Source organism: Lissotriton vulgaris, chromosome 7 (assembly GCF_964263255.1).
Source record: "Lissotriton vulgaris chromosome 7, aLisVul1.2, whole genome shotgun sequence".
NCBI classification, from domain to species: domain Eukaryota; kingdom Metazoa; phylum Chordata; class Amphibia; order Caudata; family Salamandridae; genus Lissotriton; species Lissotriton vulgaris.
Genome location: NC_141695.1, coordinates 354,082,746 through 354,094,759, shown reverse-complemented (window position 1 = coordinate 354,094,759; position 12,014 = coordinate 354,082,746).

The window sequence follows — 12,014 nt, the reverse complement described above, 5'->3', positions numbered from 1 at the left end:
TCTCAAAGATCTCAATGGTAATGTTATTATGCTTGAAGGTTTATTTGTTCACATAAAGTTATACTTCATTCATTTTTAATTTTTTCTTTTTGTATTTTTTTATAAACCTCGTTAAAGTATCTAAATATGTGTGATCTCAATATTATGTCACTTATCCAACAAAATTTAACATGGAGATCTTTGACAAAGTGATCAACGACATTCAAGATAAGTTAAGCAATAAATTAACTCACCCCCCCATCCATTACAAGGCTCTAGCCCCATTGTGATCACCATACAACAACCACTCCTTCCCTCACCTACCTTCACCACCCTCCTGTGCAATGTAGTCTTGCTATCACCCGTGGCAGCACTACAACCCTGTCTGCTTTAGCCACCACCCCAAATGAATATTGGCAATATTCCAATAAGCCGCATTTACACAGTACAGAACATAAAATCTCCTACACAAGCTAACATCTCCTTGACTTCTCCGATCCACAATTATAAATGGAACATATTTTTCAACTCTGCACGAAAATTAACAACGCAATCGATTTTCTGACATCATGAAGCAGTTTGCCATGCCAACCGATGATAAACTTCCCACAACTTAAGTATTTGCTTCCACGACAATTCTCATGCCAGTCAGAATTAAATCCAGACCACCCTCATTTCCTTCAAATCCCTAATACTTCTTCTTACCATATCAAAATGAACGTGCAATTAACCAGGCATTGAATTGCAAGCCATTACCATATTTCATGATAGGGCCAAATAGATAATATCTCTACTCTCCGCACAAAAACTCTTGTATGTCTCCTAATCAAACGACAGCAACTTCAATTTCTGGTCCAAGGTCTATAGTAGACAAAAAAATTACGGCTGAGGGCTGGATTCATTTGCACATACAAAATAAAATATCATCTATACTACTATTATAAAGAGAGAACACAAACCTTTGAGCCAGGTAAACTCGGGAACTACAGTGCCAATCCACACACCCGATACATCGTAGAAATTGTCAGGGTGTGCAGAAGGACATAGGCTATAAAAAAAAAATGTAAACGTAAATTTAAAAATATAACTTAAAAAAAAAAGTATTGCCCCGAAAGTAGCGCCGGCCGTGACTCTGCACTGGCCGCGACCTAGCGCTGGCCGTGACGTGCGTGATGACGAGGAGGAGCGGCGCACATGGCGCAGCGGTGAAGTGAGGAGCGCGGGGAGAAGCGGCGGCTCAGGTTCGTCATGACGAGGAGGAGCGGCGGTGAAGTGATGAGCACGGGGAGGAGCGGCGGCTCAGGTAAGGGACACATTGGAGTCGGGCGGGAGCGGGTGCGCACAGAGGGACGGGCGGGAGCCCTTCCTGCGTGCAAGCCTAAAGGGACACATTGGAGTCGGGGAGGGAGGAGGTCGGGGTGGGAGCGGGTGGCACAGAGGGACGGGCGGGAGCCCTTAGTGCACGCAATTTTTAAATGAATAATCTTATATTGTTGCCAATTAAATTGAGTTTCTAACATGTGTCAGTTTCCTTTTATTTACTCTATCAGCAATCTTGCACAGAGTAAGGATGAGACTATTATTCTGTGGAATTTGACTAAAAAGCTCCCTTTCCCCCTGGTGTCCCATCATGCACCCTATCCACCCTAACATTGACCAGGCAAGCCGATTCTCCTACTTCAAGCACAAATCCTGTTATACCCCCTCTTGCCTGCTCTCTTTCTCGTAAAGCTGACACATGCAAAGAATAATGTCCAGCTACCATGTAACCTACGGGTTCCCGTCCCGTTCAGTATTTTCCCTTAGGCAAGAACGAAGTCAGTCGGATGGGTGCCTCGAAAACCCCCTCCCTAACTCTGTCACCGAACGAGCAGCTCTCGCTCGTCAATGATTTCCTAGTTTGCGAGGACAGCCACGGGTTGGGTTAACAACCAAAGGGAGACCTAATCAAGCACACGAGACAGCCACGAAGAAGAATAGTTTACTACAGCCCATTCTCCCTCTACCCCGCTGCACACACATACCATTGTGAGACATCACCGCCCTTGTGTACGAAGTAAAGAACGCACAATGCCTCGTCCTCTTTACCTTTCTGACAGAAATGACCCTGTGACAATGCCTCGATTCTCTGTCCTCAGATACCAGCAACTCTGTAACTTGCCACCACAATCGCCCCGATGCAATATGTTTGTCTATGTGTAAATGCTATTCAGGTTATTCTTTAAACGAGAACAAGTATGCTATGTCTTCTGTATGACTACGCCATGAAATGATTGAATCAAGCCCAAGGGAAACTCCTTCTTTTTGATTGTACTCGTACTGTATATAAGTGCTGTTATGTTTCAAGCAAAGTAGACTACTCCTGAACCCGCTTGGTGAAGGAGCTCTCCCTTAACTCGAGTTCTGGAATAAAACCCTTTCAACTCGAAGACCACGGACTCTGCTCCTCATTTTATGCATTACCATTTTCTTGGGTAATTATAGAAATTCCGAACGGCGTAAATAACTAGCTTTTTATTTACCACATTAATTGGCGCCTGAACAGGAACGCTCCCTCTTCCCAACGCGCCGGCGATGTAAGTCGGGTCCTTGTCCCTTCCATACTTTCGACGGACTTCAAGTGCACAACAGCGGGGTGTTCCCGTTAACTCCCTCGAGACGAGGAGGAGGCAGACTGCGACTGATCATCCACACGAGGCGGTGAAGAAGATAGCGGAGCGTCCCAACCCAGAGCCCGACCAGTGAGAGCGCCGAGTCCGAGGTCTTTGGAGCCCCGAATTCCTGTGCAAGCGTCAAGAGTCCGATGACCAGGTCTTCAAGTTTTGCTTCTTGGTGAGTACCACTGAGATAGTCTCAAGACGGGTTCCATTTTTGGAAAACGGTAAAGACGTGTTTCATTCGTGAAACCGGTATGGTTGCACTATATTCTAGTGTATAAAGTGTTCGTTTTGTTTTTGTATATTCCAAGTCTTTTAAATCATAATTTGTTGAGTTCAAGAATGCCTCTATTTTCCAAATTACGTACGATTGGCACCAAAAAGAATCTGTTAGAAAAACCAGTTAAAGTTCCACCTAGAGACACTCCTGGATATTTTATGTACAACAAACATGGGTTGAGTGCCATATTATTTTTAGACCTTTGGGTAGAATATACCGAGAAATTAGAGATGGCGTATAGGTGGCCTGCCACAGGTACATGGGATATAGAATGCATTATGAGAGTGCAGGAAGAGTTATGGAAAAGAAAGGCGAGGCCCTCACAGACAGAAGCCATTGAGTTATGGCGTAAGGAAGCGCATAGGAGGGCCCAGAAAGAACTAGGGAAAGTCGAGAAAAGTAAGAGAATGTCGGAACAGGCTAAAGAAAAGCAATTACAGGAAGAAGGTGAGAAAGTCTTAGCTGAACAAGTAGAGAGAGAGAGAAACGCCCTTGTTACTGGTATTTATCACGTTTTGTCTGAAGAAATTGTAGAAGAACACCCCAAGTCCCCAGTTAAAGTAATTCTCACTGCTCCCGAAAATTTCCTTCCTGCCTACCTGTCCGAACCACCCCCCGCTTATGTTAACATGCCTAGAACACGCCCGTCTACACGTGCTCCTGAACTAGCAGCCGGTGGTTCTACCTCTGACTTAGGAGTGTCTGGGAATGGGGCTGAGGATAAAGACGATGTCCCGCCTCTTGAGTGTCCTTACGACCCCGAACCCGGTAATGGCCCAATGACCACGATATCAGAGAGATTAAGACTAGCCGTGGGTCAACTCCAAAAGGTCCCTGATAAAACAAAGCATTTGGATAGAGTTTACGAATTCATACGGACAGGTGAAGGTCCGGATACTCTGGTCCAGGTCATGAAGAACAGAAAAGTTCCCATCAGAGGACTGCTCCTGCGGTTCATCATAAATTGTCTGATCCGGGAACTAGACCCGGGTAATGGAAGCGTAGACTCTGAGTTAATTGATCTTAGCGATCAGATACACAGGGGAGCACACGATCTGGGACACCAGATCGACAAAATAACTAAAAGACTGGTTAAGAAAATTGTCACTATTCACTCTGAGAAAGTCACACAGGAGGACGACTCAGAGGAAGATGAGAGTCCGACACTAGATAGAATGAATTTCCTGGGTGTAGCGCGACATTGTCCTGGCTCCAAGTGGCGAACCCCACGAATGTCGCTGAAAATTAAAAGATAAGATCCTTCTTCGGAAGATCTTTTTCAGTCCACGGAAAGAGCCCTAGATGAATGGATGGACAATGAGCCTCCCCTTACACCGCAAGAAAAAGAATTGGCCCGGTCTGCCACCCATTGGATATCACAGCATCGAGTGTATGGCCCAGATATAGTAGCGCAAATGTTCTTGGCTCTTCCCTGAGCAGAACAACGACTAGCAGGTATTTATATGGTCCAACACCTGGCTACCTTATATGAGAATAACTCCCACCGACCAGACAAGCTATACAAATTGTTACAGGAAGTAGTGACCGATAGATGGAGGTCTCGGGGACCGGAATTGATCAACACCATTCTGGACCTGCGCCTCCGTTTCCTCCAACTTACCTTAGCCTCATCAGATCATGAACCTTACGGTATAGGCCAATATCCCTTACGAGAAGTCCACCCCATATCCCAGCCAGATGGTACACTGCAACGAATACATGTGTATACTCCCCTAACCAAGTTAGAGATAATGGAAATGAAAAAGATGGCGCCCTCTCACGAAAAAGATCCCGGAGGATTCCATAGGGATCTGAAAGATATCCTCCAAATGGGTAGTTTTACATATCCAGATATCATAATACTCCTTAAAGTAATTCTACCTACAGGCATATTTGACAAATTGAAGGAAAAAGATTGGGAAGTGGGCGGTAAAAAGATCACGTGGACTGCCCTAGAACAAGAAGAGACAGACAGAAAACCAGGTGAAGGTTTAGGTGAGCGCGTAAGAGAACTGCCCAGTCTCCTCATACAGGTCTTGCCTCTGTTGTTGACAACGAAAAAGGAAGATTGGGATGCCATTTCTGCCTGTAAACAAAAGCCAGACAAGGACACGGGTGATTACTACACCAGATTGGAGAAATGTTTCTCTATAAATAGTGGACTCGCACATAGTAGCGAGGCATATCCTCATCTTTTTGTGTCCAAACTGGTGGACAACGCCTTACCTTCTATCAGGAATAGAGTGTTGAAAGTTGAGAGTACCTGGCAAGCAAATAGTCCTTCACAAATGTTACAGATGTTACAGTACCACCACAACAGAATAAGAGAGGAACAGGAACAGGAAAAGAAGAGAGTAAAAGACACAAAAATGAAGGTACTGGTTGCACAGACGGCACCAGTAAATACGGGCCCCAAAGGTAATGAGGGGACCAATAGAGGTACCTGTAACTACTGCAAGCAGCAAGGCCATTTTGTGAAAGAATGTCCAGTTCTGAAACATAACATAGCGACAGGAAAGACGAAAGAACGCCCACACACTCCTAGACCAGGTAACACTCAGCAGCCTCAAACCATTACACCGCCACAGGTTCTGAAGCCCGCTACTGCTACCACACAGATGTAAAAGTACGCCCAATCAGATTACCCCGAGTTTGAACCGTGTGCATGAGACAGCCTTGAGAGAGAAAGTGACTTGCCCCTTATTCCAGTTCCAGTAGATCAGAAAGGTCCATATGTACAAGCTCACTTACTGGGACAAGACAGAAAATTCCTCATAGACACGGGGGCGAGTAGGACTTTCCATAAGTCATAAGGAAGTCCCAGAGGTTCCTCTCTCTGGCTCACATAATATATCTCTGGGCTTTTCAGGAAAACCGATCATAAACAAAGTATCTGAACAAGTCTCTTTAGGAGTGGGTCCTCTGACACGTACTACTGATTTGGTCCTTACAAAAACGTGCCCAGAGAATTTACTAGGTATCAAGACACTCAAAGAACTAGGAGCAGTAATATGCTGTTCACCGGAAGGAGTAAAATTGTTCCTACGAGATTTCAAAGGACATTTCACAGTCAAAGAATTCGACCCCAGACTAAAAGACATCCCAAAACATTTGTGGGCAAAAAGCTCGACTGATGTCGGTTACATGGACATCACCCCACATCAAGTCACACTCAAGGAGGGTGTAGTCTTACCCCGTATACGACAATATAAGATTCCACCTGAGGCTGAACAAGCCTTACTAAAAAATAATCCAAGAACTCATAGAGCATGGTGTGGTGATCGAGACTGATTCAAATGTTTGCAATTCTCCAGTTCTTCCGGTCCTCAAAAGGACTGACCCTCAGGCACCCCCGGTCTACCGACTGGTGGTTGATCTTCGAGAACTGAACAAATGTGTGATCCCACAATATCCGGTGGTCCCAGATATTTCTTCACTATTGACTGCCATAGATCCCGAAGCTGCATTTTTCACGTTCATCGACGAAGAATGCGTTTTTCAGCATTCCTATACATCCCGACAGTCAATATCTTTTCGGATTCAGTTTAAAAGGACGAAGTTTCAGGTTCACTAGAGCTCCCCAAGGCTTTACAGAAAGTCCAAGCATCTACAGCCAAGCACTTAAAAGACAACTTGACAGTATCAATATGCCTGCCAACAAAGCGTTGATACAGTACGTAGATGACATCCTCGTCACTGCAAGGACAGAACCAGAATGTGAAAAAACATCTCTCACAGTCCTACATTTCCTGACAGACAAAGGTCACAAGGTGTCTCCCTCAAAATTACAGTTCTGCGCACAGCAAGTAGCTTACTTAGGACATTTGCTGTCGAAAGAGGGTAGGCAACTAACACAAGAACGAATCCAACTGATTTCGACAATTGCACAGCCAAAGTCACAGAAAGAAGTTCGCACATTAATTGGTCTCACTTCATATTGCAGACAATGGATCCCTCAGTATGCCCACATAGTCAAGCCACTCATACAGTTAACTACAGTGGAAGCAGCCACTCATACAACTCTCCCTTGGACATCGGAACACTCCCAAGCATTTGAAGCTCTGAAACTAGCTCTGTGTCAAGCACCAGTTCTGGCCACCCCGAACTATAGCAATCCTTTTACCCTGTTTGTGACCGAACGTGACGGAACAGCACTATCCGTCCTCACACAAGACCAAGCAGGAAGAAACAGACCCTGTGCTTATTTTTCTAGCACATTGGACGCCATAGCACAAGCTTTGCCTGCATGTCTGAAATCCGTTGCAGCTACAGCCCTGGCCATAAGACAAAGTGACTCAATAGTGTTAGGACATCCCCTGATAGTACAAGTACCACATGCTGTAGAAGTCCTTCTGAACAGAACGCAGACCCAACACCTGACTGTAGCAAGACTGACAGGATACGAACTAACGCTCTTTCAGCCACACATAGAGATCAGACGATGCAACGTGTTGAATCCTGCTACCCTTTTGCCCTCAAGCTCAGGTGACACAACACAACATGACTGTGTGGAAATGATCGACGTAGTGACAAAACCAAGACAAGACCTAACAGATGTTGCACTCCCAGATCCTGATGTAACACTCTATGTGGATGGGTCGTGCATGAGGACAAGTGCTGGAGAGTTAGTGGCAGCCTATGCAGTAACAACGGACTGTAAAGTTATAGAGACCCAAAGAATTGACATTCTGTCAGCTCAAGCAGCGGAGCTCATCGCTCTGACACAGGCCTGCATATGGGCAAAACAATTGAAAGTGAACGTCTATACCGATTCCCAATATGCATTCGGTGTAGTTCACAATTTTGGAGTGTTGTGGGAGGAAAGAGGTTTCCTTACCTCACATGGGGCCAAAATACAGCATGGTCCCCTGATTCAAGCCCTACTAGATGCCATACACCTACCTACAGCCATAGCTATTCTGAAATGTAAAGCACATACCAAAGCTATAGACACCATATCCAAAGGAAATGACTTAGCGGACCGAACTGCTAAACAGACAGCCCAGAGTCCAGTGAACACATCAGACTCTCAGGTACCAACACAGACTGTCACTATGGTAGTGAGAGATCCCTTGAAAGATGTGCTAGACATACAGACACATGCCACCTCAGATGAAATAAAGAAATGGGCTGAACAAGGAGGGGTCCAGACAGATCAAGGTTGGATGACCAAAGACCGAACAGTGTGGTTTCTCCCTGATTCCATGGTACAAGTCATAATTGACACAGCCCATAGCCCCGCCCACCTAGGCGAGAAAGGTATGCTGGATAGTTTACGGAATATCTGGTTTAACAAACATCTGAGATCTGCAGCCAAACAAAAAGTAAAAACTTGCATGATATGTTGCCAATTTAATCCTGGTAAAGGTGTATCAGTAGAACAAGGTGGATTCCAGCCTCCTGATCATCCTTTCGAAGTCCTCCAAATGGATTATATCCAGATGGACAGTTGCAGAGGGTACAAATATGTGCTAGTGGTAGTGTGTACACTGACACGATGGACTGAAGCATACCCCGTCCCAGACTATGGTGCCCAGACAACCGCTAAACAATTAGTGAGAGAATTCTTCCCCAGGTACGGGTTACCAAGGGTCATTTATTCGGACAATGGACAACCTTTCTCCTCCAAATTAATGGAGGCTGTTTCTCTTTTGTTGGGATATTCCTGTTGATTCCATTGTGTCCGACACCCTCAAGCAGCAGGCCTAGTCGAGCGGCACAACCAGACCTTGAAAACAAAACCAGCCAAAATATGTGCAGTAAAAGGGATAGACTGGGTCACTGCCCTCCCGGTCGCTCTTTTTTATATGCGAATGGTGACACATTCCCGGACAGGACTGTCCCCTTTCGAAATAACATTCGGGAGACCTCCTAACATCTGGGGTGTCCCTTCTCCTAGTAAACTGACTGACATTGATTCTAATATGTTGACAGATTACCTGGCTTCCTTGATATCTGCACTCCAATCTTGTTGTTCACAGGTCACAGCAGCATTTCCAGACCTCACCACGCCTGGAGAACATGCAATCAGGCCCGGGGATTGGATATTGATCAGAAATTTCGATCGTACCAGCCCCCTGGAGAAGAGATGGACAGCTCCTAAGCTCGTCCTCCTAACTACGAGGACCGCCGTCAAAGTGGAAGGACGCAAAGGATGGTTCCACGCTAGCCACTGTCGGAAATTTTTTGGACCTACACCCACAGACACTGTGCTTTGTTCAACAGCTACCAACGCCCCGGATATAATTTCACCAATTCCAGAACTCACTCCTCAACAGGAATACAGATCGCGGCTGCGATCCCACCAAAAACAGACTAAAGACATTGCACCTGATCATAACGCACCGGTGGCTAATTAAGCCCAGGAACAAGCTCCTGGTGAAGCGGCTGCTGGGAGACGTTTTGATCTCGTGTTCAGAGACATCTTGGTATTAAATCCATAGGCATCATGAGGAGAAATGACGCTGTGCGTCAATGGAAAAAGACTAATTATGTAAAATTACTGCATAGCAGGTTCTCGATCTTTCTGTTTATAATGTTACTTGTTTGCTGTGTAGCAGCCTGTCTGGATGGATCTTATGTACAGTTTTCCCCCCACATTCTTCCACGTTTGTAAAGAATACCACTATGCATTCCTATGTTGATTTTCCCCCACACCTCGAGGACAGAAGAAAGGAATTTATCAATAATACATTCATTTCCACCCTCTATAAACACCAGCTCATAGTCAACACAACAAACTGTTGGGTTTGTGGCTTGATGCCACATTCCGTACATAAGGGAATGCCCTTTTTCTCCCTCCCATTTGGTTATTCAGGATCCGCCTATGCCTTAGCCATGATATTCTCTGCCTCAGTCAGAAACATTCCCCCGACCAAATTGAAAAACGAAAGTAATTGGAACGAGGTAAAGACCAAAATAGTAAAGGCGGTTTCTAAAATGGTGGATCTCACTGTTACCTGGGGGAGGGCCGAAAATATCAGTTACTCCCAGTTCCATGACATTGCTTCCTTCAGGGAAATGTTTTCCATCGATCAAAGACGGACAGATCAAGGAGGTTGGGTAGTACCGCAAAACGGCCGGTTTTGCATAAGGGGGAAAGGAAAAGGGGAAGTAGTGGGGAACAGCGAGTGTGATAGGACATACACACTGCCCGCTCCCGATTTTCCGACCATAGTAACTGCTCCAAACACCTATTTCATTTGTGGACCCCATGCACGCACCTGGTTGCCCCAAGGCTGGTCTGGAAAGTGCTACATCGCATTCCTATTACCACCGACTTACACAGCCCCCGCCAATTACCACCTGATTGACCCTCTGACCCAAGTTAGAAGACAACGAAGGGGGGTCATAGATGCAGAAGATACTACAGGACAAGAAGTAGGATACTTCTTTAAAGGTTTTCTCCCTTTCTGGGGACCTATGGCAAATAGTCGCCACATCCGGCAACTAACCCGTGTAGTTCAGGCCGCCATAGACGAAACAACTGGCGCCTTAAATAACATTACAGCTGAGGTTGCTGCAGACAGGCTCATGACACTACAGCACCGTATAGTTTTAGATGTCCTGTTAGCTGACCGTGGTGGTGTGTGTAAGGTAATAGGGTCCAGTTGTTGTGTATTTATTCCAGACAACGCCCCACCAGTTTATTCTGCTATCTCCCGCCTCCATGTTCTATCCGACAAATTGGATATGGACACCGGCACATGGTCCCTGACCGGCTGGTTTTGGGACCTCTTGTCCACCTGGGAGTGGAAGGCACTAACAGTCCTGGGCCTCGTTTTGGCCACTATCTTCACCTGTTGCCTCTGCGTCCAGTGTGGCCCTGCCCTTTGTGGACTGTGTGCCACTTCCTGTACTCCTCGTCCACAAAATAGAGGAAAGAAAAATGAAATGATCATGTTACAGGAGCAAGTATACGACCTGATGAATATAGAAATTGATTAAAAATTTCTGTAATAGGGTTTCTATGGGACAAGGAGGGAATGTGGAATTTGACTAAAAAGCTCCCTTTCCCCCTGGTGTCCCATCATGCACCCTATCCACCCTAACATTGACCAGGCAAGCCGATCCTCCTACTTCAAGCACAAATCCCGTTATACCCCCTCTTGCCTGCTCTCTTTCTCGTTAAGCTGACACATGCAAAGAATAATGTCCAGCTACCATGTAACCTACGGGTTCCCGTCCCGTTCAGTATTTTCCCTTAGGCAAGAACGGAGTCAGTCGGATGGGTGCCTCGAAAACCCCCTCCCTAACTCTGTCACCGAACGAGCAGCTCTCGCTCGTCAATGATTTCCTAGTTTGCGAGGACAGCCACGGGTTGGGTTAACATCCAAAGGGAGACCTAATCAAGCACACGAGACAGCCACGAAGAAGAATAGTTTACTACAGCCCATTCTCCCTCTTCCCCGCTGCACACACATACCATTGTGAGACATCACCGCCCTTGTGTACGAAGTAAAGAACGCACAATGCCTCGTCCTCTTTACCTTTCTGACAGAAATGACTCTGTGACAATGCCTCGATTCTCTGTCCTCAGATACCAGCAACTCTGTAACTTGCCACCACAATCGCCCCGATGCAATATGTTTGTCTATGTGTAAATGCTATTCAGGTTATTCTTTAAACGAAAACAAGTATGCTATGTCTTCTGTATGACTACGTCATGAAATGATTGAATCAAGCCCAAGGGAAACTCCTTCTTTTTGATTGTACTCGTACTGTATGTAAGTGCTGTTATGTTTCAAGCAAAGTAGACTACTCCTGAGCCCGCTTGGTGAAAGAGCTCTCCCTTAACTCGAGTTCTGGAATAAAAACCTTTCAACACGGACTCTGCTCCTCATTTTATGCATTACCATTTTCTTGGGTAATTATAGAAATTCCGAACGGCGTAAATAACTAGCTTTTTATTTACCACAATTCATTATACCCAAGTGATTCAATGTTGTTCGTACTGTATACATCCTAGTTTTTGTAGTATCTGTCGTATTCACAGATGTTACTACATTTTTCTAATTATTAAGATATGTTTAATAATTATTTTTGTATATTTAAAAATGTTGTTGTCTAAATAATATTAGTTTTATTTGGTATTTTAG